The sequence below is a fragment of the Antechinus flavipes genome, chromosome 3 (assembly GCF_016432865.1).
Source record: "Antechinus flavipes isolate AdamAnt ecotype Samford, QLD, Australia chromosome 3, AdamAnt_v2, whole genome shotgun sequence".
Classification (NCBI taxonomy): Eukaryota; Metazoa; Chordata; class Mammalia; order Dasyuromorphia; family Dasyuridae; genus Antechinus; species Antechinus flavipes.
The window spans coordinates 400793682-400800142 of NC_067400.1; positions in this window are offsets into that span (position 1 = coordinate 400793682).

A 6461-nucleotide genomic window follows, 5' to 3' on the forward strand; every position below is an offset into this window, starting at 1 on the left:
AAATATGTAAGAGTGGAAAAATATTGCTCATCAAAGAACTTTATGCTTAAGAAACATCATTACTTCGTTCTTTCTTTCTTTCTTTTTTTTTTTTTTTTTTTTTTTTGCTGAGGCAATTGGGGTTAAGTGACTTGCCCAGGGTCACACAGCTAGGAAGTGTTAAGTGTCTGAGGCACACAGCTAGGAAATGTTAAGTGTCTGAACTTAGGTACTTCTGACTTCAGGGGTAGTGCTCTATCCACTACTCCACCTAGCTGCCCCTAACATCATTACTTCCTCATAGGCACATATAATTTATTTTTAGGCTGTCTTGAATCTTTCATACTGAATAGATCATTAAAAGCCTTGTCAGGCCATATGAGTTTTAATTAAGATATTAGAGACATTGGTTTTGGATAAAAGATTTAGGGAAAATGCGATAATTGTCTTTAAATTTTGAAGGATTGTTACATAGAAGGGTAGTTAGGCTTGCTCTGTTTGGCTATAGAAACACAGAATTAGGAGCCATGATGAGAAGGTGCAGAGAGATATGTTAGGCTCAATGTAAAGAAAGATTTTCTAACAATTAGAGCTTTTGTAAAGGGTTGGTGGGCTGCTGTGGATGGTGCTGTATTCTCTATCATTGGGAAATCTTCAAAGAAAGGCTTAGTAATCATTTGTTGAGTACATCATAGAAGAGATTTTTGTTCAGATACAAGTTAGAATAGATGGCTCCTAAATCTGTCTTCTAGCACTGAGTTTTTGAGAGCACTTCCAAAATTAGTCAAGCTACATTTGTTTATGTGTCTAAGCATATAATTAAATGAGACTATATATGTAAATCCCCTGAGAAAAGACACTATATTGTAGAAAGACTCATATGGGATTTGATATACTGTAAGATCTCCCAAAGTCTACAGAGAAATAAAAGTGAATAGAAGGATTCATTCAGATATTTACCCTTTCTAAAAATATTCCTGTTAATACATATGGGCTTCAATGCAAATCTTAGCTGATATCTATTTAACAATAGTCAGAGAACATTTGAAGTTAATAATTGAAAAATATAAAGTTCTTTAAAAAGCCTTTTTGAGTCATTTCACAAACAAATAACATTTCTAGCTCCTAAAACTTATTCTGTTCTTTTCTTTAAAATCTATAACTTATTTTTCTATAAAAAATCTACAAATGACTTCATATTTCATTTTTAAGACAGAAAACTTTATTTGAGGAACATTGTAGAGAATATCATGTAAGCCCTACTATATACTCAGTCAATATTGTTTAAATTGTTTTTCTTTAAAATTTCTCATAGCTGCACCCACTTTAATCTTTGATTTAACTATCATTTTTGTCCAAGTAGCATATTACAAAATATTCAATAAATAAATCAATATCAGTACAATGAAAAACATCTGTTAGCAATGCTCTTGACAAGGGCTCTGAAATGCTACTGGCTCAACTCAATCAATATACTGTGAATTGTCTGCTTTAGGACAAGTTCTGATAGTTCATGTATATATTCAGTTCATGTTGTATTATCAAGAAAAAAGGAAGAAGGAAATGATGGATAGGATTTTTGAATTAGCCAACATCTAATTCCTCCAGTAGTCAAGCCTTTAAGCTTTTTGTCATTTGAGAGTCTTATTCTTATTTACAAGTCAGTAAAAGCAAAGCATTATGTTTGAGTTCTTTGTCCACAACTACCAATGAAGTAGTAGCTAAATCTGAAATTAATATACACCTTAAATGCTAGATACCTTACTCAGAGTTTATCTTTATTTAAAAATTTGCCATTCTCAAGAAAAAAAGTTAAAGATCGATAAAATGAAATGATATAAGATCTAATGAAAACTGGTTATAATATAATCTGAAGTTTAAAAATGAATGTATAAAAAGATATTATGATTATTTCTTCCCTGTATATGAAGAAGCAAATTGGGGAAAGAAAATTTTTGTTGAATACTTATTTCCTCTATACTACATATTTACTTTTTTTTTTTCCAATTTAAGAAACTGAAAATTACAGAAATGATCTAAAATTTTATGTAGAAACAGACATAACTTAAATAAATTTGAAATCTTAATGAAGAAAGCAATAAAGATTTCTTTTGATAATAGTATAAAATAAATGATTTTCATAAAATGAAACTTTTCAGGGAATATAAATTATTAAGACTACAAAGCATTTTGGTAAAACAAACTATATTGAAACTTCATCCATTTCCAACTGTTCCAAAATATAATAGAAGTATGTTATCATTTGGCAATTCTTAACAGGAAATACCTTAACTGACTTATAGCATTTTTAAGGTTTATGTTGTATATTCAAAAGGAAAAATCAAAAAAGATAGGTAAGTATGAAACATCTTATAAAGTTATAGCCTGGATTTTTCAACCCAAGTAGCTATCTTTAATCCTATCTGATGCTGATTTAGGGTGATAATATATGAGAGAGGGTTCTATTTTTCCTACCATTCAATAAAGGTTTATTAATTCAGTTATCAGTTGAGTCTTATGATTAGGAAACAAATCTTCCTAGGAGTGATGTTTGTCACACTGAAAAAAAAATGGCATCATGGTGGAAATGTTTAATATGATTCTTCATATCTACATTTATGCATTCACTAAAGAATTAATCATAGTGCAGTGCTTAGGGAAGCATCTATCATATTAGTTCTTAAATATGAAAACTCTTGAGAATAACAACTCTTGAAAATTAGGTGAGAAATTTGTGAAAAATGGAATTCAATATGCTTTTCATTCAATAAACTAGAATTTATTGATTGCTCTGGGTCACCCAGCTATTGTGTCTAAAAATGGATTTGAACTTGGGTCTTCCTGATTTTAGGTCAGGTGCTCTGTCTCAGAGCTGGCCTTAAGTCACTTAACCCAACTTCCTCAGTTAATTCAAATGTAACAGTAATAGCACCTGTCTCTTCAACACAAGTTTTGAGGATCAAATGACATAACTGTAAAGTACTTGGCACATAGGAGTTTAATAAATGTTTGGTTCCTTCCTTATTCCCTCTTTGAGAAGGAAAATTTGGAACACTGATTGAGAAACAATGAAAGAAGAGTAAAAGGATTTCCTTGGCAGCAAAGACCTCAGTTAAGATTAGATAATAAAATTGTAGTGGACTTAAATCTGTACAGTTGTATGAATTCTAATTGTTTCGTAGCATGTGAAGAAGGAACAGAAAAGGCAAATGGTGGGCATATTCCAGGGTTGGAATTTAGCAAGTCTGAGTGGAGAGAACTAGGGAGCAAAGGAGCAAGAAAAATAGAGGATAGTTTAAAGTTGGACTAATTTTCAATCAGTTTGAGATTAGGAAATGTGAGGAGTGTAGCTACAGCATGAGAGATGGTGATCTGCCAAAAAGAGAAAGAAAAGAGACAGATACAGAGACAGAGATGAAATGAGAGGGCATGGTGACAAAGGCATTTATGTTCTTTATTTGGGAAGCAGAATACTTAAGAATGATGTCAAGTTTAAAGGTATATGACTCCCTGTGTATGGATATGGTGGAGCGAGAAGTTTATGGAAACTGAGCAGACTGAAGAACTGGAAGATTAGGGGATTTGAAGAAAACATCAACATTTATGTTGAAGTCCCTTAATGAGAGTAAGAGTTGGGCTGGAGAGGGACTTTGAATCAGGCAGCTAATTCAATGTAAAAAGAGGAAGAGAATATGTTGGAATGGGGTGGAACAGTTTGGTAGATAGTAGCCACTGGGAATTGTTCTGGTGATTAGAATATTTTCAAAAGAGCAGAAGACTGCTGAATGATAGAAATAAAGAGGGAGTTTGGAAATGGATTGAGGGATATCCTAACTCCTATAGGGTAACTAATGTCACATGTTGGGGTATGAAAGATAATTGCAATCACTACTGGAAAAGTCAAGGAAGCAGTATCTCAGTGACAGTAGAGGAAGGAAATTGCATGAAAGGAAGCAGTCTAAAATGACGTTGAGAACTATAAACTGAGAATTCCAGAAGACATAGTGAAACAATGTAGTCAGAGGGGCAAAAGGATAAGAGGGCATTCATTATAGGGGATTTGTTCTTTTCCTTATTTGAATACAACTACCGAATTTCCCACTGCCTTTTCTCAATTTCCTTTTGCTCAGGCTAAACAATTCAATTTCTTTAACTGTTGGAATCTTTACAAACTGCTAACTAATTAGAGTTGATCTGATCTTACAAGAAGATGTTTTGAACCTGAAACAAAGTACTAAGTAGAACTAATTAGTACAATGCTTGTCTTTACACCTTTACTCATTGGAGTTCACAAGTATGCCAGCTTCACAAAGTAAACTTTGTAACTTGGTGAATTCACACCTCCCTTAAAGCTCTTAGGGCCAGAGAGCACTATGGGAGAAAACCCTTAATTCCATTCTCTCAGAAGAGTCAAGTATAAGGCCAGTGATGAGAGATCTATTCCAGAATTTTTCCACTTGGCTGGCTGGTGGCAGAAGAAGAGTTTTCAGAGGAAGAAGCTACGAGTCGAGAGTTCAGTGGACAACCAGATTCATCTTCATCTCACACCACTGTGGTAGGTGGCTGGGCTCCTGCACTTCCCCCACTGAGACCAAGCTGGTCTGAAAGACTCACCAGAAAGCTAGCCGAGCCCCAAGTGAAGGAGACAAGAGATTCATTGCATCTCTGTGCTGGTTGGAGGCTGAAGAAAGCAGAGGCAGAGGCTGAAGGACAAAACCTTTGGATTTGGCGACATTCGGAGGGTTCTAAGCTAACCGGGCTATATTGGAGATAATAAAAGATCTGAAGAAGATCACCACATTTAACTGATCCTATTGTGAGGTTAGCTCCCTTACTGTTCTAGGTATTTATTCTTTCTACCTTTTTATGCCACTATAATAAGAGAATCCTTTGCTTTTGTTCTAGGACTGACCTGGTTCTTTAGTCAAATTATCCTGATATAAATTGGAAAAAAGCATAGTTGGAGTAAAATTGAAATAAATCTCTTGACTAACGAGTAACTGTTTTCCAAAAATGTATTCCATTGAATAGAGGTCCTGTGAGAAAACATCAACGCTAGTCATAATAAGTATACTTCATATCAGAAAACATTTAATGTAAATGACAACTTTTTCACATGAAAAGAATGCCTCAGTTCTGCTCCCAAATTTTCCCACCTCCCCAGACCAGCCTTTATGGATTATATTCTATTATTATTTTATTTAACTATTTTATAGTTAAAATCTCTGAATGTATAAGTGGCACAAATTTTCCTTCAAGACATTCTTGTCATGACATTCCTCTAGGAAATCAGCTGGCCTACAAGGATTAGATACACTCAGTAAAACCTCTGCTAGCCAAGCACTATTAGGCCAATGATCCAATCTTTTTATGCCAGTCACATCTCTAAAAAGTAAACTTAGTATAATTGTGCATGTTTCTGCCTCCTAAATTTATTATGCAGTATAATACTTTAATTGCTAATGGTATGCAAAAAGGGGCAAAATAAGAGACTTAGATGGTCAACATTCACCAACTGACTAATTGGCAATTTGATTAGAGTACAGGATCTGCCTTTAAACTGAGGGATGGAGACAGAATATAAATACAAAAATCTGAAAGCGTTTATAGAGCAAGTACAGCATACATACACATGAGAAACAGCAAAATCTAGTCTGCTGCTTCAAAGATTGGGTGAGAACGGTTTTTACAGTTTTACAACAAAGGCAGGCAGGACAATAGGAAGAAAACAGAGGTTTGTGCAAGCTCTATCCATTTGGGACCAGTATGAACAAGTTTGTGTCAGCCCTGTGGTTCCTGGCACAATAGAGGTGTTCTACATGCACCCAGTGGACATTGCAAAGGATCACTGGATGCCAAACTCAAGCAATATTCATTTTGCCTCCTGATTGGCTGATTTTGATTCCTGTTATTTTGGCCTCTCCTGGATAAAGAACTCAAAAATAAAAATCAAGTGACTAATAAAACTCATTATTCATTCCATTTCTAAAAAAAACAATTTCTTTCCTATCCTGCCCATCTTTAGTGAAGGCACAAAATTTTGAGTTTTCACTCATAAAAAATTTAAAATATAATCCCAGTTGTGTCCTTGATGTTACTTGATAATCCTACCCATAGTACACTCCCTATCACATTTTTAACCACAATTGCTCCTGATCTTGGCCTTTCTTATAAAACTCATGATTTCACAGAAAAACATGATTGATGAATCCTATTTCCCTTATTCAAAAATTTTCAGCATTATTTTCCAATCTCTTCTAGGTTAGAAATGGCATCCCTTATTAAAGCAAATAATAGCTAACTTTAGTCTATGTGACAGGTACTGTGCCATTTGCAATTTTCTCATTTGATCCTCGTAATCCTGGGAGCTAGGTGCTATTGTCCTGGTTTTACAGACGAGGAATTTTGAGTAAAAGAGCAGATGAGACTACATTTGAATTTAGGTCTTCTTGATTCCATCTGGTTACTCTTCCCTCAATCCC